The 24,793-nt window shown below is 44.3% G+C and overlaps 1 long non-coding RNA gene across 6 annotated transcripts in view; it reads left to right on the forward strand.

Moving 5' to 3' along the window:
• Positions 1-24,793, forward strand: part of LOC118170028 — an 83,127-nt gene that overhangs the window by 6,816 nt on the left and 51,518 nt on the right. For 5 of the 6 annotated variants that reach the window (XR_004752434.1, XR_004752433.1, XR_004752438.1 and 2 more), the window contains one exon: positions 19,475-19,568. This is a non-coding gene — a long non-coding RNA (uncharacterized LOC118170028). Of the gene's footprint in view, positions 1-18,984; positions 19,005-19,474; positions 19,569-24,793 lie in introns of those variants that run through there. The other variant, XR_004752437.1, reaches the window with a different exon arrangement.

Consider the following 24,793-nt stretch of genomic DNA (forward strand, 5'->3'; position numbering starts at 1 on the left):
AGTCCTACAGCTCACTGCCTAGCTGATCCTGGTGCAGCTCCATGTTAAAATTTAGGTGCTCTTTGGTAGTTGTTTTTTCAACTATTGATTTGCTTGCATACAAAGTTAAGTAAGCACCCCAAAGACTGTTCCTGACCAATTTATTTTAACTTCTCGCTTGCTAACCTGCTCTGTTAGAGGCATACTGACCTTTGAGCTTAGCCTATCTTGCCTCTAAGGCTTTGCAAACAACCGGTCTCCAAGCCAAGTTACTTCTCTGGCTGTCTTGAATAGACACATTATCATATGGTACCAAACCCAGTTTGTTTCAGTATTTTATTTGGCTGAATTCTGGCCCTCATGGCAAAGGCCTTTCTGTACTGACTCAGAGAATTTCTGCTCTGTCATTAATCCTTTGAATAACTCCTTAACTTTGATTATGGTGGACTGGACATTTTTTATTTCTTTGCTGGCACTCACAGCTGATAATAGTCTGCATATGTTTTTTGATTATAGTCCTTGTTCTGGTTTGGGGGTTGCTTTGCATCTTGGACTGGTTTGGCGTTCTTATTTTTAGTCTGTACTGAGCTATGTATGCATGAAATCACACAGATTTGGAGCTGACGCTTTCCAACAGTCATCACTTACTTCTTATACCTTTCTGACAGTATTTGTGGAATTTACAACCTTCCTCATTCTTGAAATGACAAGTTATTGTAATAACAATAAATAGACACTGTTTTCACAGGCCATTTTACGTAATTCGTTCTGCCATTACTCTGAGCTCATACTGTCAAGCCACAGGTGTTTCTGTGAGCAAACTAAAGTCCTGCTGCTGATAGCATTCAGCTGCTGATCTGCATACAAGTGGTGGAGCTCGATATGCTGCAGGAGGATTTCCGCTGGGACGTCACACCTGAGAACAAGTGAGTTTGCCCAGAACAAGGAGCTGTTCCCAATGCTGCAGAAGCTCCTCTCGCTGCTTCCAGGTGCTTACACACCACTTTAAAGCTTCAAAGTGTTTCGCAGGCAGGTCGTCCATCACGGCTCGGGAAGCTGGTGATTCAGACACATCCCTTCTCCTGCAGAAGTCTCCTCTCAAGACCAGCAAGCGCCTTTTAGTGGTGTGTGGGGAAGGGACAGCCTCATAATTTAACCTACACTTTCTTGTCTACACCTCTCCTGTACAGGCACAGGAGCAGTCGCCAGGCAGGCACTTAGGCAGGAAATGGATGGAAAACTAAATCCCTTACGTGATTACTTGAGGTGATTGCAGTCCAGCCCATTGAACTGAGCGATATAGTTCATGCTTTTCTTAAAAGGAGAAGTATTTGGGCCTGCTAGCAGGTTGATCTAAGGACTTTCTGAATGGGATAAATATTAGCAGAGAAGAAGAGAAGAAAAAAAGGGGCTTCAAAAAGAAAGAAAACCTGAAGTAACTTAACACAGCCTGGGGAGGAAAGTTTCCCATTATGCTGTCCCGCATGGCTTCTGGCAACTCCAAAAAAGCTGAGCATAATTCTTGAGTGAAGTAGGATCTTTGCAAGGATGCATCATATCTTGTGGTCATATGCTAAAAACAAATATCCCAAAGCACTTGATGATGCATCTGGTACTCACTGAATATGCCCCAAGCCAGCCATGTTTATTGGAGGCACATTTTTCCTTACCCGGGTCATGCAGAAGTGAAAACAAACATTACTTAAATATGTATCATCAAATCAATATATTAATCTGAATAGATTAGTTTAAACCCACTTGCTGTTCATGGCAAAGCTGAAAGATTTATTGAAGCAGATAGACTCTGAAGCAGGTAGAAGCTTCAGAGTCTGCAGATATACGTTGCTTCTGCTTTTGATTATACTCTCTAAATTTATACACAATTTGGAAAGAGATCATAACTTACTTCCCAGGAACAGCATTCATATTTTCCATACAGTGTATTAGGATACAGTGCAGATTATGTCCACGTTAAATTAAGGGAAAGTTTTTGACAGTGTGTCTCTTCAAATAGTTTATCATCAGAAATGTTGTGTGGAATATTGAAAGGAGGTGCCACCCGTGGCATTTATCTCCTGACCAACACCTCCTTCTCACTCTTTTCAAGGTACGTTTCAGAAGCGTTCAGGGATGCGGAAATGTGAGACTGTAAAGGACGTATTAGTCTCTGGTCTGTAGAGAATATTTTGGACAATCTTTTCTGAAACATAGCTTCTAAAAACTACTCGTTTTTCCTCTGGCAAATATCACAGCCTGAGACATTTCTCATGCAGAAAGCCCTGAAGGAGAAAGCAAGAAGGAGAAGAGGGAAAAATAGCTTTGATAGGATTTTTTTATTTTTTATTTTTTTTTTAATAAAAGGTGGAGCATCTGTGCATGGAAAAGAAATGTTTAAGACAAAGACATTCTAAGGATCTAGAATATAATAAGTAGCATATAACCGATGTTGCTGTAAGATGCCTACATGTGGTGGAGCTTTGGGCTCTGAAGCACCGGTGTTGAAGCACCTCTGAGACGGGTGGCACCTCTGAAGCATCTGAGACAAGGCTGTTTGACAGTCCAGGTCCAAGAGCCTTGTGAGCCCAGGTGTCACTGAAAGACAGTCTGGTTTAGGTTCCTTGGTACCCAGGTCCCATCGTTGAAGTCCCTGGCTCCCAGAGGCACGCAGAGCCTGGTCAGAAGAGCACCGAAGGGAAGGCAGGTCGGCTGTGCTGAATTCCCTGCTCTTGTTGGCTCACAGCTTAGAGAGCTGCGAGGGACCCTTCGTAGCTGAAAAGCTCAAATCCCAATCCTGCAAAGATTCATTAGTGTCTAGCTTTACCTATGGCAATAATTCCGCCATGTGATTAACCTTAGCTGTCACCTGAATAAGGCTGGGCATGTGCTTTGTCTCTCCAGAGCCCGCTCCCCGTCCCCCTGGAGCAGCATTTAAGTACATCGGTATCCTCAGCCTCGCCACTGCGAAAGTGTGTAGGAATAAGCTGCACAACAGGGTCATAAATTACACGGCGAGCTGAACAAATCTTGGCCGCAGATCATAGCTGCTGGAGGGATGAGGGCTATGGTCGACACATGAGCAGGAAAGGAAAGGAAGACTGATATTTAAGAGGAAAGAAGAAATTTTACTACTAGACTGTTCTGTTGAAATGAGACCATTTCTGACCTTGGTTTCCTTGGGAGCAGGCTCGGTCTCTTAATTTGTTTAATGTTTGTCTTTTTGTCTAACCTCTCAGGGAAGTATTGATGCTTTAAGACCATTAGAAATTCTGCTTTCTTTATAGAAAAGCCAAAATCAAAGCCATAAAGTGCAATCGCGTTTAAGCAGGCCACACCAAGCCCACAGAAGCTTATATACTGTGTGTGCGCATATCTCTAAATCCACAAACTACATGTCTAACCTTCCATTTGCATGTCAGCCTTCCTGGGACACAGGCCTGAGTATTCTTTCTATGCCTAGCATCCATCCAAAAGCCTAAACACTGCGTAAAATCCTTCCGTGTCCTTTGAAGTTTCAGACCCAAACCTCTTCGAACTGTGTTCTAAAACTGCAGTGTGACTTTAAGAGGTGTCTGGAAAAACTTCAAACAATTAGAAATATGCACACAAAAACTCTGCGCTCAGATGAGGTAATTCACAAGAGGGTTTCCAATTGGCCTTTTGGAAACCAACTATTTTATATATAAATGTCAGCGTTAATTAAAAATCAGCACAAAACAAGAAGTGAAAGCCATAATACTCCATTTGTTAGGAGTACGCTGATTAAGCTCTTCCCCCTTTGTAAGAGTTTATCACTATTCCTGGAGGCGGTGAAGCTTCCTAAAGGGGAGAAGCAGAAATGAACCCACTGGAGGATGCAGCCCATCGGATGATTTCATACTGAAACAAACACATGGAGGGTAATTGTCAAGGACACTGTGGGTCCTTGCGTGATGCCTGCTTAATGATGAAAGCCGAGTGTCCTAAACCCTTTGGCAGCTGTAAAAATCCCTCCCATGATTTAAGCATTTTGGCCAAAGTCCCCTCCCTGGAGAGCTGCTGTTTGCTTACACCATGAATCAGTGAGACCTCATGAGTTAATATCTGTATGCTCTTAGCTGGCTTTTAGGAGTGTTACCAAACGGCTTTTTAGATCCGGAGGAGATACCAAAAATGTGCCTTCCAACACTGCTGCTTGTATCCAGGCCGATGGAGGGAATAGGAAATGGCCTGAGCTTAACCCATCCTCAGGACAATCTTAAATGATTGATTTGCGGTTGTCCTTGAGTGCCACACAGCAGGTTTCACTGCTACTGAGTTTCTTTCCAGAAATCTGCTTATTTATTACTGCTACACACATTACTGCATTTTTTAGGGCTGGAAGAATATGCCGGTGCTTTCAAGGCACACTTTGGTGCCTCGCTAGTGGTTCCCACACTTAAAAAAGTTCCCAAGTCATAGCATTTTAAGATGGAAAACATTCAAAGATAAAATTAAGGTCAAAACCATGCCCCATATTGTGTCCAGCGCTATGTGCAGTTTCTTTTTGTGGATAAACAGGAACACTGCAAACGTGCCTCAGCTAACGGCGACTGCTTTCATTGAGAAGTCCCATTAGACCAAATTCTCTCCTAAAGCCTGCAGACAATTTAATTTAATAAAATGGTGAATTTTCTTTCTTGGGCTGTGGCAGATGCTCGTGGTCCTTGTGGTAGAAAGCTGTCTGGCAGCAGGAGGTCCCCTGTGCAGGATGGGGTGCTCACGGTTTCTCTCCTCGTTTCAGCTGCTTGCTTTGCCGGGTTGAGAAAGTAGAAGCAAAGCTGCTATGGCCCAAACACCCCACGTCATGCTCATTGTTGGTTAGTGCCTTTTATCCTTCCTTCTGACACGGGGTTTGAGGCAAGGAGGAGCCTGTAAGCTGTCAATCCACACACCTCCCTGAGGGGGAAAGGTTCCAGGTGTAAGAAGCAGAGGTTTAGACCATCCGTGGCTGCTGTAAGGAACATGTTCTTGTTTGCACAGATCATTCTGGTAAGGTGTGTGTTTCAAGAAAAGGTTCATCTCCAGGAAGGTAGCACTTCGTGGCGTTCAAATGCCAGGCCAGATTTCAGTCTCTGATTTGCTTTGCCACAAAGAAAGAAGAGAGTTCATTTACAAAATGGAACTCTTGATGTTGATTTTAAATCCAAGCATAGCTTTAGGGTGTTTTGATCTAGAACTTTTAAATTTAGACTCATTGAAATTGACATTCATAAGTCTGCTAGCTTGTATAAATTCTGTATAAATGCACAAAGTGCATAATGCTCACTGAATGGGAACTAGAAGACACAACCTTGTTGAAGTGGAGCTCCAAGAGCCAACAATAGGGACAGCATCGCAAACACGTGAGTGGAGACTTCCCAAGAAAAAAAAGGTTTTCAGTGGGAAAAGGCTCCACAAACACCCGTAACCGCATGGCAAGGAGTGGGACGCGGTCTTCAGTCTTTCCTGCTGAGAGGGAATTTGAGCGAGGCTGCAAGCAAATGCCGAATCCCACAAAGAAGAAAGGGAACTTTTCACCTGTCACCATTTGCAAGTTGCCAGAGGCAATGAAAATGTAAATACAATAACTCACCGCAGTAGCAATAGCTTTGCAGTGAACTGCAGAGTCACCCTAAACCCCCTTGTTATATTATAAGGGTATGCTGAGCGTGATGAATGCTTCTGGTTTAAAATATTCCAGAGAGAGCATTTTTTATCTCTCTCCCCTTCCAGACTCCTACCAACTGTGTTTGCATCTAATAAAATCCAGATGCTTCTCGAAGTAAAATCACTGCTATATTGGATTGCAAAACTTTTGAAATTAAGGTTGTGACATTTTTAGCAAATGCTCCCTTTTGCTGTAGTGGACTCCAAGAAGAAAGCAGTAGGTTTTATGAGTGCAAAACACAACTAGAAGGTGCTTATTCTTATCTGCTACAGCAGTATTACTGCTGTGTGCTGCTCTGGTGGGCAGTTTCTAATACTGCATCTAATATTTGCAGACAGCTAGATCTTGGAAAAATATTTGATTTCTTCTGATTTCTTCTACCATGGTGTACATTTACATATATGCAGCTACGTGCCCTCTGAAAAATACTACAGGCTGCCAAGATGACCTGAGGAATTAAACTGACAGTATGAGCACGGAGATTTGCAAGCGTGCTTCCAGAGGAAAGCATTTTTGGATACCATGTCAGTGAGGGCTATGAGGGATCCTTGTGATTATTTGCAACACATTATGGCAGAGACCCAAGCTAGACAAAAAGTGAATTTATAACAGCTCTATTATGAAGGCATTAAGAACCATTTTTATGCTGGTATTACAGCCTGCTTTCATTTTGTTTAACAGACCAAAGGCCTTTATGTGCAAGCTTGTCTTGCACTTAGCTGTATTAAATCATCTCCACTACAGCTGTGGTAAAATACCTCGACTCCTGGTGTATTTGGTACTGGCTGTGATCCCGCTGCACAAAGACTCACCTCTCGCAGAAAACCTCAGGCTGAGCATCTCCCTGAACAGCTCTGGAATGCAGATTGTCCCAGCCCAACTGCAATACGGGGCAATGTGTCCCAGTTTTGTTGAAGAACTGAAATGCTCTCATTGCAAGGCCAGTCCCACTGTGTTCAAAAGGAACTCACATGTGGTCAGACACTTCTGAAATCCTTTTTCCCTTCCTGGAGCAAATGCATCCCAAATAATCACCGACTGCTTTTCCCTAGGGCTTCCTCAGGGCAGGTGCTACAAGGATGAGCATTTTTTTTTTTTTTTAATTCTCAAATTATTTTCAAGCCAGAAAACTTTGGGAGCCCTCCCCTTTGAAAAATTGAAAGTTTTACCAGTTTGACGTCCATGAAAGTTTCTGGTTATCCTGATACTGACTTGAAAAACAATACCGAGGGAACTCAGGAAGGAAATATGTTAATGCAAAGGTTGTTTCCTGCAAAGTATATTAAAGAGCCGTGGAAGCAGCTGTCAGGTTTGGATGTTGTAAGTGGGAATGACAAAAGGTACAACAAATGAAAGAGAAGATGGAAGAGATGTCAGCTCTGCAGACCTTAATGTCAGCCACTTCTTCTGCTAATGTGTCTGCATGTATGCAAATGCATGGAAATTGGTTTTAAAGATGTTACTGTACAGAAGATAAAGAAGATTCATGGCCTCGAGTGTATTTAGATTCATAAAACACTTGTCCTGAGAACAAAGAAGATGAATTGAGTCTTCAAAATAATTCGCTGCGTTAAAAACAAAAAAAAAAAAAAAAAAAAAAAAAAAAAAAAAAAAAAAAAACACCGCTTGTTCGCTTGCTTTCAAGGTCTGTCATCTCTGTCTCTGGTTAAACACCTGCTGGGCTTCTGTGTTGAAATGCAGGTGTGTAAAGGTGGACAAGAGTCACAGCTTGTATTTCACACCAGCTGTGTATTTTGATGAACCCTGAGAAGTCCAAGTGACCTGCAACAAGATGGACCTAAGTATTTTGCAAGGCCAAAGCAGAGAAAATATCAGCCCACAAATGTCACAGGTTAGCATCCTTCAGCTTCGCACTGAAGAAGTTAAAGTTTGAGATCTGGGCTGCTTTCAAGTCTGTGGCACAACTCCATCAGTTCTAAGAACTGCAAGACTTCAGCTATTAATCATCTTGACTGCAGAGAGAAATTGGAAGAAGACTTGTTTACTGCAGGGGCTTGCAGTCACTGAAATGTAAGGGGACAGCAATCAAAAGATGGCATGTTCCAGTGCTATGCTGGAGGAGGCCAGAGGGTAGGCTGCTCCAGCCCTCCTCTGAAGGAGATTGCCTCAGTAACCCTTGTCAGGGCTGCACCTTCCCAATGCAGAAAGCTTTCTTAACTAAAGCTAAAAATGATGCTAAATTCCCTGTTGATGTTCCCTAGAATGACTGATCTTGGGTTTCTTACACATGGCTGTGTACACACTTTGGGGCTCTAGCATCGTGCCTCTTTTTTTCCTTCCTTCCTTCCTTCCTTCCTTCCTTCCTTCCTTCCTTCCTTCCTTCCTTCCTTCCTTCCTTCCTTCCTTCCTTCCTTCCTTCCATTTTCTTTCTTTCTCTCTCTCTCTCTCTTTCTATCTCTCTCTCTTTCTCTCTTTTCTTTCTTTCCTGGTGAAATCCTGTTTCTTCAGTCTGTTCACATGTCACGTCTGATTACCTTTTACAGCTGTCTTTGCTGCTCCCTTTTAGGCTTTTTCCGGTCTCCAGCAGCCATCCTGAAACACTGGAGCACCAGAATAAGAGCAGTGGCATCACATGGGAATTGTCCTCTGGGTGTTGTCTACAATGTAATACTGCTCTTCCCATTAATACAACCCCAGGTGAGACTCATCACTTTTTGCAACAGGAACTGATTTTCTTATATATATTTTTTTAATCTGAAGTTTTCTATACTGCTTAGTTCCTGGCTAGAATTCTGCTGCCAAATCACATACTCTTCCCTTGCCCTTGGGAGATCTGTCAGATTTCAGACCTGATGTCAAGGTCATTGTGCATTCTGACACTGCCCTTGAAATTCTTGGAAGCTTGGGTGACTTCTGGACACACACATGCCCTTTTTATTCTTGACATTTTTACCAGGGAACCATGTTCTCATTGGAATAATTCAAATTTTTAGCCTAAAATCAGTCCCTGAAAGAAGAGCATTCAGGACTGAAGGAATTCCAAACAAAATCTCATTTAAAGCAATCCTTATCCTACCTTCTCTCTTCCTTCTCTGAATTTCAGAAGAGATCTAGGAAATAACTTATTCACAGTCTTTATAAATGAGTGCTAGCATTTATGTTGAACGTGCTAATAGCATGCAGCAGCAAAAGAGAAGTGGAAACTAGATCACGTGGCAAATGCTCCTTTTTTCCATGCATTCTGCTTACTTGCTGGGGCTGTAACATCCCCAGAAATATGTAAAGTTTATGTGCAGAGCAGCAGACAAAACAACGGTCAACAAGAATTCCTTTCTTTCTGGCGGCGTTGTGTAAACGCAGCGATGCCGCTCCTAACGCAAGCTGCCCTTTCTGTGCCTCATGCACACGGGGTTGTGTACATGCGTCTGTTTTGAAAACAAGCTGCGGTGAATCATGCTGGAAGAGCTTCACAGCCCCATGTTGCTGGCAGACCCTCCAGCAGCAGCCTCACGGAAAAATCTGTTGCCAGCGGGCAGGTAGAGAAGGCAATTGTTTTCTCCCTTGCGTCAATCGCAAGGAGGTTTTTTCCCCTTTGCTCCGTATCCCTAAGCAATTGTGTCTGTCTGTGCATTCCCGTCAGTATACCGAGGGCTGCTGTTCTTCCGTCAGCAGGCTTCTAGACATAGATCCACTGGTTTGATCGTCCTCTCTGTATTGCGGCCGTGAAAAGCGAGGGATTGTTTGGGAGGTACTCGGGTGGGATGGCTTCTTTCTCTTGCAGGAACTTCCACCAGTGTTCTCCAGCTCGGACACTGGATTTCCCCAGCACCTGCAGCCACCAATAACACTGCGATTCCTTCTAATGACTTTGCAAGGAATTAACATCAGCAAAAATCAAGATATTGCCAAGATGGATGCACACACTGGTAGGAAAATGCCGCAAGAGATGCACTCAGCCCTGCCTTCGGAAGGAAAGCTGACCAGGGAGGGTTTGCATGAAGCTGCTGGCTCATTGCTCAGTTGTTGCCTTCCCTGGTGGGACAGAAATCACAGGTTTTGTGGCAGTGCTGTTTCTGACAAGCGCTCTCAGCCTCCAGGAACCCCACCCCACGGATTCTTCTTGAGTATCCGTGCTGCCCAGATGCCTGTGGGGACAAATCCTCCGTCCTCTGACTCACCCCAGCCATCTTAGGGCATGAGATCCTGCTCGCTCCTTTCTCTGGAGCCACACTCATCGTTCCTATCACATCATCCCTCGCTCCCTATGAGCTCTGTATCCTGACTTTCAATTCTGGAGGAGGTGCCAGAGGTTAGGCTGAGCTCTGAAAGATAAAGGGAGCATGTCTCACTCCTACAGCTGCCTGAAGGATTTGCTAAAGCTTAGGGTGACTGACAGCATTTTGAGCTGCACAGGGGGTGTCAGTGGCGGAATGACAGCATGTAAAATGATAAATGATGCATGATGCACAATTAAACACCTAGAGTATTTATTGGGTTTAAGTTACAGCAGCGAGTTGTCCTCTATGTGTTGGTTTTTTTTTTGTTGTTGTTGTTGTTTTTCGGATTAAACCTTTCCTTCCTGGTGTAAACCCAGTCTTTGGAGGAACAATTAGCAGGATTATTATGCCGTTTTGCCTAATACCCTTTCAGGCTTCTTCGTACTGGGAGCTATAAAAGGCTGGTGTGTAATCTACTCCAGGTTACAAAACACTTTGGGCACACTGACAGTCACACCTACCTGATACCAGGATCCTTCCTGACCTCCGGGCTGAGGGGTGACGCTGTAGGAACAGAGATAAACTGGGCCCTTGACGTATCAAGATGAGTCTGATTTCAAAAGCAGCAATTTCTGCATAGAGATTAGATGTATAGGCTTGCAATTTTAGAAGACATTCAAGGAATTCTTGCTTTGTTTTGAGCATGTGAACCCTCTCAAGAGAGGCTCTACAGCCAGGCTGCTGTTGCCCTAATTAATTCTCTTGCGTATTGGCATTTACAAGCAAATAATTTGACTCTCTCCGCTTTATTTAAACACATATTGTAAAGTGCTCAGCTACAGAGCAAATGAAAATTTCCTTTCACACCCAGGACCCTTCCTGGTAATGCAAATACCCCGACATTACGGCAGCCAGCCCGTTCTGTGGATGAAGCAGTGTGAAACGGAGAGAATTTGCGTCGAGGGCAATGGAGAACGGTTGTGTGGGCACAAACTCCTCCTGCCGCAGCTCTGGGGGGGACTGGGAATAACCTGGCCAGCTTGTTAGCTGGTGTGCATCAGCGTGATTTAATTGATTCCAGAGGAGCCACTCTTGCTGACACAGCGGGGGTGGAAATCTTCAGCAAGGCTTGCGCCGAGGACCTAGCTATTCATGAGCTGTCTGCTACAAAGCTTTGTTTTTTACCATAGGCAGCTCTGGAGCTGGCTTGAAATGAAGGGTTCGGGGGAGAGGCCAAGGGTGCAGCTATTGCAGCTGTTGCACAGTTGGGAAGGGAGACGTACTCCATGAGATACTTTGATCAGGCAGCTCCATCCTCTAAGTGCTTTTAATTATTCACTAGAATAATTATTCAGTGGAAATACTTATTCGAGGATAATCACTCCGAAGAAAGTAGCCATGACTGGAGGAGCGCAGCAGCCTATCTGCACAACATCCACGCAGAACAGCGTTTACGAGAACAAGAGGGAAACAGCAACTTTTCCTGGTGGAAACCACAAGGGCAATTACAAGTAGGCGAAATCCCATTTGTAACTGAGCCAGGGCTGTGGGCTATCACTCCCACTCTTGTGGCAAGTGAGGTGGGGTTTTTAACGATGAGATACAGTCAAGGGTTTGGAGTGATGCCTCCCATGAGAAGCGGGAGGATTCCCACCCATCGACATGCTCTCCATCCCGTATCCTCAAAGTCAAAGCACTGGAAATGTCAGTAAAATGTCCACGAGACGGATAGGCAGTCAGATCCAGCATATTGCTAGTATCAAATATCTCTCAAAGTGGCATAAAATTCCATTTTTTTAAAGTTTGATTTCAAAATTTAAACAAAAAAATACTTTTTAAAGCTAGCAAAACATAGGGCAGATTGCTTGGAAAGCAAATCTTTAATTTAGAATGGAAATAAATGCTTGAATTGCAGGACTTCTGGAGTGACTTGGGTGCACGTCTGCCCTCATCTAAGAGACAGATTGCTTGTTTATTAGCCCAAACACAGCTCTCTGCTAAGGCTCACTGATAGGTAAGAAATTCAGATGAGTTAGGGCTACCTTCACCTTCCTGCACAGGTTTGTCCCTGACTTCTGTTAATTGCTTTTACAGCGTTACAGTCTTGGGGAGGCCATGAGCTGAAAGCAAACACCTCTTTCCTCTATTTCAGGATCTTTGGAGAAGCAGAAACATCAGTTTCTCTGTGATTCCATGCCTGCCGTGTTAAATACCAGTCGGAACATGCAGGACGGGGCTGCTTCCCTTCAAAGGCTTTGCTGTAATTACCTGCACGGGGCACATCAGCTCCCGTTGCACGTCACGCATGGCTGGCCTCGTGTCCCACTCTCTTGCAAAACCTGCTCCATCCCCTGCTCCGGGAAGCAGCCGGCAGACCGGGAGAGGGCTGATTTGAAAAATGAGGATGGAATGTGCTCTGAGCTGGGGCGGCGGTGACGGCGGTTTGGATCGAAGGGAGAGCAGCTTTACCTTCTTAATCATCCCATGTTTGCCTAATTATCCCAAAGCATGTCTTTCATTCCCCTGCCCCCTCTGAGAATGTGAGACGGGCTTGTTTTAACTATTAGGAAGTATGAAAGGTGAGTTTCCCCTTAATGCAACATATATCCGAGTTGCGCACTCTCCCCCCAGAACACAGCTGCTTTGACTGCTGCTTTTTGTTTGCTTTTCTTCCACTCTTGCCTTTCTTTGGCCTTTTTTTCCATCTTCTCCTCCTCCTCTTCTGAGTCATCTGTTGACACAACTCAGCATTGGCCCTAGTTGTTATAGTGGGAGATTGTTGCTGTGTACAGGTACAAAGAAGGATCTTTTTTCGTGCTAGACATGTGAACACCAAAGCTCCCGTCAATTATTTTTCTTCGAAGTCAGGTATTTAGTGTCAGGATGTTCGGCTGGTGTGAGGCTGCTTGCACAGAGCTATTCCAGTGGGCACCAGCTGGAGCCGATGGAGGTGAGGGACACACTTTGAATTCCTTTTTCCTGTTTTCAGCCAGGATCTCCCTTCTCTGAAGTGATCTTTGTTCACCCCCAAGGCTAGCCCAGGTGAAAGCTGGCATCACAGCTTTGAAAGGTTCCTTTATGTGTCTGGTTGCCCAAGACGTATCACAACAGCGTGACGCAGTGCTGCGACAGCTGGTTATTTATATCCTCTGGTTGGTGTTGTGGGAAGAGGGACGTTTGTGTATCCTATGCTGAGGCACGTATAGTGTCCTGGAGTGACCCGAAGTTTGATTTTTTTCCCCAAAACGTCCTCACTCTCTTCCATAGCTCTGTTTTGTATGCTGCATGAATGCAAAAGGTTTCCAGTACCGTGAAGGTATAAAGAGCCCTGCCCTGATGTCAGGTTGTAAATGGTGAAGAAAAATAGGAAAAATAGCTGAGAACAACTCAGCTGTGGCATGGCCAAGGCCATTTCATTGTGGCACTGATTCCCATCTCAGGTGAGTTCAGCTGGCCATCTTGTCCTGATTCTCAGACCTGATCGTTTTGGATGGCCTTAATCCCTTTGACCACAGGAATCTGGCCACTCCTGTGCAAGGTGATCTCCACTCCTTGCCTCCTTCCTGCTATCTCTTATCGATAAGAAGGTATTACTGGCCAGAGACCGGGCTGATGAGTTTACAAAATAGCACTTCTGCCTTCTTAGGTAAAATAGCTTTGAGTTACAAACAGTTCTTAAATGACAGAGAGATTTTCTTCCCCAAGGAAATAAGAGACTAAGGAGCTGCTGGCCTGACCACTTAGCTGGTGTCAGGGGAGTTGGTGCAGCTCCTGTTCCCTCTGCAAGAACTCTTTGGTGCCTTCATCTTCTCTTCTGTGCCTCTTGCTTTTCATGTTGAAGCAGTAACTATGTTAAGGCAAGGACTTTCTTATAGTTTGTTTTACAAAATGTCATGCATTAGAGTTCTTGATCATCATTTTAGGCCTTGTGGTGCTAGCATAAGATAAAAGCTAACACTGCTGTCTCCGATTTCAGAGCAGGTATGTTTAATGGACCTTCTTTTTTTTTTTTTTTTTTTTTTTTTTTTTTTATCCTTTAATGATGCCCTTTGCTTTTAGAAGGATTTCTGGCCTTTCTATTCTACTATTATTCTTTTCTCTGTACTCTTCCTTCTCCAGGTGACAGCTCAATGTTGCATGGTTATTACACCGGTCTTCACTCTGCTCAGGAGACAGCGTACAGCACACATGCATCGTGACTCTCTGATAAAGATGGATGAATCTGTGTTTATTTTCTAAGGGAATCCACGATCCATTTCTCCAGCTCAAAGCAGGGCTGATTTTGCTTTGACGGGTTTTATGATCCCTATTCTTTGTTTTCTGCAAGCGTCTGTCCAATCATTTTTTTTACAACAATATATTTATGGAAAAGAGCATGTCTCAAATATGGAAAGGAAAAACTGTGGCACGCTCTGAAAGTATTTGCTTGGCTGTTTTGGAAGTTTTTGTGGGTGTTGGAGTGTTTTAATCATTCAGTAAAAACAATGCCATGTAATTTACAGTTCAGAGGCCATTTACGCAGCCTACTCGCTATTCCAAGGCTGGAATCCATTCATCTAGTCTTCAACACCAAAGCTCCTCTAAAACTGGCTTTATGAAGTTAGGTGGTTTCATTAACGTGATTCCTAAGTGGAGCCCCTGCTGAGGAGCTCAAAGCTCATTCAGAAATAGCCATATATTTTTTCCCCCTATGGATCTTTTTAATAACATGATGTAAAATGCTTTACCATCAGTTTGTACAAAGACTAATTAAACAACAACAAAAAAAGAGTTTATTGTAGAGGAAGTGAGTCAATAACAGGGAAAATAATCCCAAAGAGATGGACCCACACATATGAAATAACAATCCTCCAGTGGCATGAAATAGGCAGAGCAGAAGTATAAATACAGGCAATCAGATGAGTCTCTGGGGGACAAAGTTAGGATGAGATCAGAGCAGTAGGATGAGATGAGAACATTGGAGTTCTTTAAAATCCAGGGAGTGACTCTTCATTGGATTAAATGCTGCGTGAGTATTTAAGAGTATAAAACCAGTCAATGCGTCTGAAAATAGGGGAGATTGGAGATTTACTCCTATTTCTTGCAGCAAGAGATTGTTCTGTTCATTAATTTGGGATCCTCACAAGTTTCTGAGGGCAGGGATTTGGGAGTTTGTTACAAGACAGAAATAATTTCAGGAGGCATGGCCAAGAGAAGGACAAGTGCTAAACACTTTCCATCGGCAAAGATGGGCAGAATTTCTGGAAGGGAAAAAAACAAAACCAACCAACCAACCAAAAAAACAGGTAATAGTATCTTACTTGCCAACCACAGGACATTAAGCAGAGAGCTTAATTAGTTAGCTGGTGATCGAGAGAAGCAAGTGGGGTCTTAGAAAAAGAGTATGGTGAACAAAGAGAAGACTAGCTAAATAATAGTGAGTCATCATTCAGACACAAAGGGCAGTAGCAGTAGCAGAGAGGAAAAAGCAGAGTGTATTTGTTGAGACAAATAGGTGGTGAGCCCAGTGGGCTAAAAAAGGTATTGTTTTAAAACATGACACACCAGCAAGAATTAGATAGCTGCTTATGAAATGCTGCTTGCTTGGAAAGCTAGTCACAAGCATCTCTTTAGCAACTGGAAACCAATGTATCAATCTTTGTAATATTTATTTTTTTAATTCAGTACTACACGGGAAGGTCTGCCTCTATACTATGTCTGTACGTAATATATTCAGTGAGTGGGCATGCTCTCAGCGGCTGTTTGCCATGCCTCACACTGGCTAGAGTAGAACATGATATTATTATCCGTCTCTGCAGACATGCCATAATGCTAAACCATAGTACATTTCATGTCTGGTGCTCCCCGTGATAAATTCTGCCCTCTGCTTTAGCCTTGCTTTGAGCCTTGCTACCTTGCAAGGATAGACATCAAAAGAGAAGTCAGGTCCCTGAGAACGATGAGCATGGTTTACAAATGGTGAGATCCTTTTAGCTGTGTTGCCTGAGCTTTGTTTCCTTGCATGATCATGCTTCTCTCCCCTCAACATCTGAACCCACTGACTAATGTCAACCAACTCCACTGGCAGGGCAGAAATGTCAAGGATAATTATGTTCCTGTAAGCGTCTTGGCAATGAATTGTTGAGTAGGAGAGAGAGATCTTGTGGCTGAAAGGAAAGCCTGAAGTGTGAGTTCAGGAGTGAATGGGTCTGAACGCACCCAGGAGAGATGTTAGGAAAGCTTCACTAATGGGGAAATGATTGAGAATGCACACATCCGATGTGGCTCAGTAGCAAACCAGCTTTCACTGTGTGCCGAGCAAGGAAAATTAATTGGGGGTGCTTTTGACTTGTGGCCTTTGAATTTGTAAGGTTCTCTGTTCTCTGCTTTACTCTACAATCTCGCAGGTTATTTTTTTTTTTAACCATGAAAGTCGACATTGTCCTACAGCGCTGTGTCTTTAGGAGCTGAGCTGTTAAAAGAAATGCCAAATAAATTGAGATGAATGGTAAAATTAAGGGCGTTGACGGCACAGCAGAGGTCTGTGGAGATTCTCGGATTATAAAGGCTTGGAGGCCCAGAGGTGACGTGCCACAGGAACTCCGTGAATCTATGAACTCGCAGGAAACAATTTCATGACCATTACGCTGGGTAGGATTGATAGAATAAAATATGCCTCTGTATATACACTTCATTTCCCTGTACCCTCCCATCAACTGACTTTTCTGCTGACTGCCTACATTAACTCGGAGGTCTCTTTGTGCTTCTTGAAACAGCACAAGAGGCTTCAGAGATATTCAAAACTCGCCTCAACAAGGCTTTGAACAGCCTGATCAAAGCTGGCCCTTGTCGGAAGCGGGGCAGGTTGTGCCGGATGACCTCCAGAAGTCCCCTCCTACCCGTACTGGCCTGCAAGTCTCTTGATGCTACGAATCTTCCATCTGTCTCCTGATTTAATGTGACGTTGCTGGCTCATCACAGAAGACCTTTTTAAGGTTTGCAAGCTATCCAGTCATCAAAGGGAAAGTCATCGACTGCTGCCAAAGCAGTCTGCTCTTAAGAAGCCTGTTTCTTCCATGCTTTGTGTCACTCTGTTCTAGACCTTTTCCATGCCAGAAAAGATCCTGGTCCTGCTACTCACTTCCTTATGGCCGAGTCCTGAAAAGCAAGCAGTTGAGTCTGTTATTTCTGCTGAAAAAGCCTGGGACACTTACGGTTTGGCTTTTGAGGGAGGCAAGAGTCTGAAGTAACAGCAGGCCTTTTTCTCTCCTTCCATGCTTTATTCCCCCTTTCTACATAGATACAAACCCAAGCTTTTCATGTTTCAGAGGGATAAAACATGGCCTGGAAATTTCCCACAAGTGTTTCCTACCCAAATCACTCTCTGTCTCTTTTGTTCATCCTGAAAATTTAAGCAAGGACCATAAAGAGAAAATTAGAAAGGAAATAGGCTCTAAAAGATGTCAGAGTTGTGCCTCTCAGCTATCATGAGGTTTCTGAACACAATAAATCCTTTTCTTCCCCCCCCTACCAGGTGCTTTTAGGTGATGTCTTTAAAGATGTTACATTAGACTCAAGTTTTATGATGTACCTTAACAAGAGGAGCAGGAATTTAACAACAGGAGTGCTATTTGAACAGCAGGGGCAGGAACTTCCCAAGCATTGCAAGTGAGCCTGGAAAAGTTAGTCAGCTGCTGGCGTGATAAGGAAAAGAAAACGTTGAAAAACTCATTAAAAATGACAAGAATTGGTAACGTCTGCTTTTTTTGTAGGCATATGTTTTGCTCCTGAGGACTTCCAAGAGAAGTGACAAGTGGGGCTCCAGAGCATCCCTTTGAGGAGGGCTATGATGCTTTAATTTTAACTGAGAGTAATTACCCATGTCCAAGATGAACTTCAACATACCCCGCAAACAAAACCAGAGGGGCCGGGTGGTCAGGAGCGTGCGGGCTCCTGCTGGCTGTCAGGACATTTCTGTGCACCCACTTAGACACAGAGCACCGGGCTGTGTAAGTCAGTGGTGTGTAATTGTGGATTTGCACCGGGTCACGTCGCACCAGGTGAGGCACTGCCTTTAATTCTCTCGCTGGTGAGGATTTCCTGCTTTTCCACATTCTCCTGGAAACAATCATTGCTGCAGACCTGCAGATACAATTTTTGTGAGCGTCATTCCACGTGTGCAGGCAAGGGATGGATGCAGTGTGCAGCCTTCACTTGACTTTTCTTACAGCAGGCTCTGGCTGTAAGCATCGTTTTAGTCTGGAGATTGAAAGCAAAAAACCCTCTACAGTTTCCAGGATCCACTGATACTGGGAAATCTTGTAATGACTTTTCCTGGTGGATTTCTCTTTTCCTGCTTTTCTTCATGGGAGTGTGAAAAAGCTGGCTGTGCAGCTGTTTTCTTTCATCCATGGGGGATGCCAGCTCAGAAAGGACACTTCAGTTAGGCCACATGGTTCCTCTAACCCAGCAGTAATTAAAATCAGATCAAAAAGGGGTTGAGATAGAGAGAGGAAAAACACATACGTTTCCAAAGGTCTGGATAAGGAGCAAATAAATATTTTGGATTAAAAATAAATAGGATGGTTTGGTAAACATACTTGTTGAACTGGATGAGGAACATGATTTGAAACTGAAAGCCCTTCCCTGTTATGATCATTTAATTGTGAAACTTCAGGGTAAAGGAAAACTGGCTGGAAATTTCCAGTTAAAGCAGTATTTTGATGGAAAATGCCAGTTTTCCCCAAGCTCACATTGTCTGATTTATGTTGACAACCCCCAGTGCAGCAGCGAGGCAGGGCTCAGGGCATGGTGGAGAGTTTAGGGAGCTGGGACAATGAGAGGGGGCACTGGCAGAAGGACTGCCCCCTTTCTCTGAAATGCATTGCTCTAGGATTCACTAAGTAAAACTTGAACCAAGTTAAACTTCAACTTTATAGTGTTTTGGGAAGGAAGGGGAAAAAATCAAGTAATCTAGGGACTGTGCCATCAGCCAGGTGCCCAGCATTTGTGGCCAGCTGCAGCAGAAAGCTGCTGCTTGTTAGCAAGCCCATTATTACTGGGGGGAGGGAGGGCTGCAGGGGGTTCCCTGCTATGCCCCAGGTCCTTGTTGCCTGTGCCCCTGTAATTGGAGCAAAAGCTTTCTGGGTGGTGCTTTGTAAGGGAGAGTTCCCACTGCCTGTTCTTTCACGGGGAACTTTGGGGTGAGTTTTGGCTTGTATTGCTTGGAAGAAGTGTTCCTGCTATGCTGTCACCTCTGCTTGGGGCTCCTCCAGCCCCAAAGGCTGCTAATTGGTAATACAGGGCTGTCCTTTTCTGGAGGAGAGATCTGCTGTTGGGGGAGGGCTGTGGGTATGTGCAGAGGGATTTCTAGATGCTGCCACCTTTGCTCCATTATGCTCTGCTGTATTTGAAAGGTAAAGAGGCTTAAGGGTGGGTTAGCTGACCCCTTAAATCCTCCTTTTTGTACAGGGGGTATTTAAGATAAGGAGTAGTCAAGCTACTGCAGCTCTCAGTGCTGCTTGTGATTGCTGCTCAAAGGAACTGGAATAAATTCTTGTACTCCTTTTGCCCCTTCTAGCTTTGAGTACCTCTGAAGTGCAAATCCAGCCAGAAAACCTTATGAAAGACCAAGCACAAAGATAACGATGACTCTTTTTGTGCTCTGTTTCAGCATTGTGCTTTGCTGTGGATGAATTTAACGCCAGCAAGCAGCCTGCTGCAGTTCTGTGGCCACTTGGAGAGATCAGCATCAACGTGTGCAGTAGGTAATGCCTCCCGTTTACCACGTTGTGGGTGTTCTTTGTATATGTTTTCTGTCTGGTTTGCTGAGCCTTCAAGGGAAGGCAATCCAGCTTGGTGCTGATGTGTTAAAGGAGTTAAAAAAAGAGGCAGCAGCAGAAATTCAAGTGTTCTGAAATTGCTCTGTATTTTCATGTGGAAAAAAACTAAGGCCATTCATAGCAGAGAAGCCCCATGACAGCACCTCCTTGTGTAATGGAGGGTAATGGAGTAGCTTTTTTTTGGCTACTTCAGGCAGGTAGACTGTGTTTGAAAACTTCCTCTTAGAAATAAAGGAAAAATCTTTGTCCTAAAATCCTGTTCCTTGGCATTCATGACAAGGAAACAAATAGGAAATAATTTTTTGTAAAGAAAACCTGGAGGTGGAAGGTAAGTAGCAGTTTATTCAACTATTGTCAGATACCCATCTCAATAGTCTCCTTAAAAGCTGTTTATTTTTGTTCTTATATGGGGGAAAAAGTGGTAAAAGCCTTTTTTTCTGACTTGAAGTGTGAATATTTCTGCTGAAGGAAAATACTAGAGGTCTTTTGTAAGAAGGTCTATATGGAGTGATATTCCCTCTGTGCTGAGCACTGCAGAGAAATGCAGCCTGAGACAAAGGCTGCTTGTTTGTGGAGCGTGGCATGGATAGCAGCTGCAAGCAGTTAAGTGATAGGGGAATCCTGTCCTAGCTGCTCTCCTCCCTGCACGGACCTGCCCACTTCTTACACTCCTAGTCCCCAGGGACCACGCGGAGGAAGGTATTCTACGACACCAGTTCTTATTTCTGTTCTTGTTAACAAGAATCTGTTTGGGGAACAGCGTATGTTAAACTTAAAGAGATAATGGCCTGGGAAAGCAATAGTCCTGAATATTCTTAACGTGGGTGGTGCTGGTATTACCAATTCCCCTAAAGCCCTTAAAATCTGGTGCTCCTGGTTATGTTCCTTACAAAACGCGTACTTATCCGTGTGCTAGTTCCTAAAAGCTGGATACTGATTTGGTGTGGAGGGCTCTTGGATTTCTGTCTGCCAGCTTCTTGCAGGTTTGGCTGGTAACAGCTGCTCATTTGGGGTGAGTCTGCTCCTTAGCCTTTTGCTGATGCCTTTGCAGCAGTTTGTAGTTGGTTGGAGAGCCATTCTCCTTGAAGTGTGAGAGAAAAGCATGCAAAGAGGGCCAAGATATCCTTTCCTCATTGCTCTGGGGCTCCCAGCCTTGTGCATCCCACTTTTCTCAATGAAAGGGCAGGATGTTGGCCTACCAGGCATGTTTAGTGTGGGGTGGACTGGGTGATGTCAATCTGGAGTGTCCAAACAAGGATCTGGTGTGCAAAGCCTTGGCCAAATTAATGACTCTTTGCTAGTGCTATATTTGCTTGTGGTCATATAAGCTTATGGGAAGCATAACCATAAATGAATCATTTTTTGGGGAAGTGCTCCAAGTCTAGTCTAAAACACCACCTCGGGCACCTCCTGTCCTACCACAAAGACATGGAGACTTGTGGCAAGGCTGGTGGTCAAGAGCTCAAGCGGTGAAGTGTGAAACAAATGGTCCTGTTGGGCTTCATCCATTTCAGCTGAAATATCAGAACGTCTACAACACACAAATCCAAATGCTTGTCTTTTAAGTCAACTGCAACCCCTGATGCCTCAGGGCTTCAGCCGGCTGTTCTCTGTGGTGAAATAAACCCTCTGACCTGCTGCCAGGGTGGAGGTGGATTATCGGGTTTGTTACCTAAACCACTGCTCAGCGCATGATCTGGGGAGATTACGAGCTGATATAACTACACACTAGGAACTTTTAATTAGCTGAGACCTCAGTCTGTGTTGAGAGGCAGCTGAATGCAGGCAGTAGCTGGCTGGAGCATCAGACTGCTAGAGCTTGCACGATTTCTGCTGTGATGGTGAGCTGTAAAACCTTCCTACTAGCAGGCAACTGGGAGACCAGGCAACTGCAAGCCACCATAGGGTCTCCTCTCCCTGCTGCTGCCTCTGGCTTTACACCCATACAGTAGCTCTGAAATCCAGCCCCCTTGTACCACATCTGTACCTGCAGAAAAGACTGGACACTGGGCCAATGTTCCTCATTTTTTCTACCTTTTTGGATGATTCCCTTCTTATTAGCTCCATGTATTTCCCTTCTCCTGGCCAGCCCTTTGTTTTTTTGGCTTTGTTCTTTGTTTTGTTTGCTGATTATGCCAGTAAAATATCAGGGCTACATTCTCCATACAACTTCTACTCCTGAACAAATAAATTGCATGCCCTGCAAAGTCATCAGTGCAACTAATGTCTACGGTGCTCGTGTCTGAAGCCTACCTCTTGGAAGCATTTCATGCTCTGTAAATACAGTAGAAGAGAACAGGGGTATCTGCTATCTCTGTTTTCATCCCTAATCAGAAAGGGAGGAAAATCAGGCATGAAGGAGGAGCTTGATATGAGGCAAGGAAATGTGAAGTGCTCATAGTAAAAATACAGGTGTTAATAGGGAAAGCCCACCTGTGAGCGTACTGTACAAGGAATAACACGATTGCATCCTCCTGCAAGTGTTTTCCTTTTTACTTGAAAACAGCAGAGAGCATGGAAGTGAAGGCAGGGAAGGATCTTCATTGCATGTATGTTAAGGCCTTCACTTTGTTCATCTTATTAGCAATTTCTTTGGAAAATGTTTTAGACTTGTCCCAGGGCATGGATTTTGTTTTTGTTCTCATAGAAATGCATTTCACCTTTTCTCTGGTTCCACCTGGGAGAGCACCAGTTAGTGGAGCTCTAGTTTATGTGCAGGGTGCTAATGGCTCACTAAATGGTTTATATGAATGCACTTCTCTGCTTGTTCTTGTCTTAAGCTAAAATCAACCACGTGTTATGCTAGCACTTCTCTCAAAAGACCAGGTAGGAATAAAATTCATGGATATCTAGAGAGATTGCTTAGAGGTTGAACTCCTCAGGGTGGAAAACCAGTGGCTTCAGTGGAGGTGTTGTCCTGATAACTACCATTCCAAAGCATCCCTCGTAGGTGCTGGGGCTGGAAGCTTTGTGCGTGGTGTGTTTATGGATTTAAGTTTCCCTTTCCCATGTTGTTGATGTAAAACTCTACATGGTGAGGAAGCCACTTAAGAGTGGGGCTGAAGCCAAAGGCGAGGAGGAGAAGCTGGCATCACTTAAGGACTACAAAGCCTGTTTTGCTCAACACTTGCAGCCATGAAAGTAGTGCCCTCTCATCAGTACTGGGATGTTGATCACTGGTAGTCTCGTCTGTAGTCTGCTGACTCCTCTTTGCAGGGTGCTCTTGCTTGGCAGAGGCTTGTGATGACAGCTGGGGAGGCAGGCTCTTGAGAGCAGATGTGGGAGGAAGCCCGCTGACAGTCTCCATGCAGTGCTTTAAGAAATTCAGAACTCTTATGGTGAAATGCTGGCATCAGCGTAGCTCTGTCATATAAGCAAATGAAGATGAAGGATTTACTTTCAGAATAGTGCTTTCAGTGGAAATATTTTCAGCATTGTCAAACTGCAAAACACTGTGTTCAAACAAGTCTTCTCAATAGTATTGAAACTGAATGAGGTTTTGACTCCAGCAAACTTTTTCCTGGGATGGTAATTTAATTGTTGGAACACCAAACTTTTCTAATTTGGGCTGGAAACTGACTTGCATGTTTTCTGTGAAATTAAAATGTCAACTTCTGTCCAATTGAGAATTCTGCATGTGTCCAGCACATGCAGGGAGACTCTGAACGGCAGGGTGGGGGAGATGGCAAACCCTGCTCTGAATGTGTACCTCCGAGATCGACCTTTATGAATTTCTATGTAATTAATGGCTGTGCACCATGGTGCTGGGAGTAGTTCATGGAACCCCGTTAGGAGTTGGGAACCTCATTAGAAGCTGGCAGTAGAAGAGCTGTAGATGGCTCTGTTTGGAAATAGCTCCGGGTTCCCACCTGATGAGGTGGCGTACCCATGGGGACCTCTGAAGTTTATCGTAGTTTATTTGGCTGGCTTCAGGCTATCTTTCCAGACTGCAGTGCAGAATTAAGTGGTGATGAAGAGGACTGGGGCACAATGGAGTACAGAGAAGGTGGCTTGCTTATTGCAAGAGTGGGCTGGGGACCTGCTGGGAGCGCTGAGACCAGCACAAACACTCCCAAAATGTTAGCACTACCAACGTGGACGTGAGAGAAATCTTTTGGGGGTGAAACTGGGTATGTGTTTAAATGGTGAATGTAGACTTTGGGGAGGGGGGAAAAATCTGCAGAAGGAACCAATTTAAGATACTGTGACCCAATCCGAGTGCTGACTCAGCACATAAGCATGAAAGGGAGATGGGAGCCTGGCTTTGCAAACCAGCCTCCTGTCCTATAGCTCTTGTGAGCCACTGAGGTGATGACACTCATTGGCTTAAATATTCTGCAGGCTGTATCTGTCTCCTTGGCCAGCTATCTGCTCTGTTTTCAGCTTCTTGTTGGTGGAAAGGCTTCTCCTTTGGGCAGCGTTTTCCAAGGGGTCACCTGTGGGGTTTGATAGCTGGGAAGCAGCAAAGGCACTTGCTGTAAGTGCCAATTCACTTCAGGGGAATAAAGCCTATTTAGGATGCTTTTACAGCAGGCTGGATCTTTCAAGTACCCCTAGACAAGAAATGGTTGCTTAATAGCAGTGATAAAAATGGGAACAGACTGAAAAAGTAGAGATTCTGTGTTCATTAAATAAAAGGATCCCTGCCCTCTGGATTATGAAGTCCTTATGTTAGAGGTGGTAGTGGATGAGGTAGGAAGTGATGGCACAAATCAGCAGTTTCAGGACTGTTCCTACTCCTTGCTGCACTCCCCGCAAAGTTAAGATCATAGCTCTGCACCTGCAACCAGGCACCTTGTGAGGAGGATGTGTTGCCCTCAGAAGTTTATCACCTAAAGCAGGAGATGAAGTTTTCTGCTGACGGCAGGCTTTGCAGGCAACTGGAAAGCAACACTAATGCATCTCACTGATGCTTTGTCAGTCAGTGTGGGGGGAATCCTGTACCTCTGGGCGATATGAATAAACCATGAGCTCTGTCCTGCCTTCCCTCTCCTTGGCTTCTCCAAAGGAGTTTGAAATAGATAAGAGCCTTTGAGACAGAGAGAAAAGAGGTAATTCTAGATCACAAAGTGTGCTGCAAACCCAGGTCCAGACCTTAAAAGTCTTGCTTTACAAACCAGAGCAAGCTGTCTGCCGTAGAGTTTTGTGTG

This window comes from Oxyura jamaicensis, chromosome 7 (genome assembly GCF_011077185.1).
Source record: "Oxyura jamaicensis isolate SHBP4307 breed ruddy duck chromosome 7, BPBGC_Ojam_1.0, whole genome shotgun sequence".
In the NCBI taxonomy this organism is placed as follows: Eukaryota; Metazoa; Chordata; class Aves; order Anseriformes; family Anatidae; genus Oxyura; species Oxyura jamaicensis.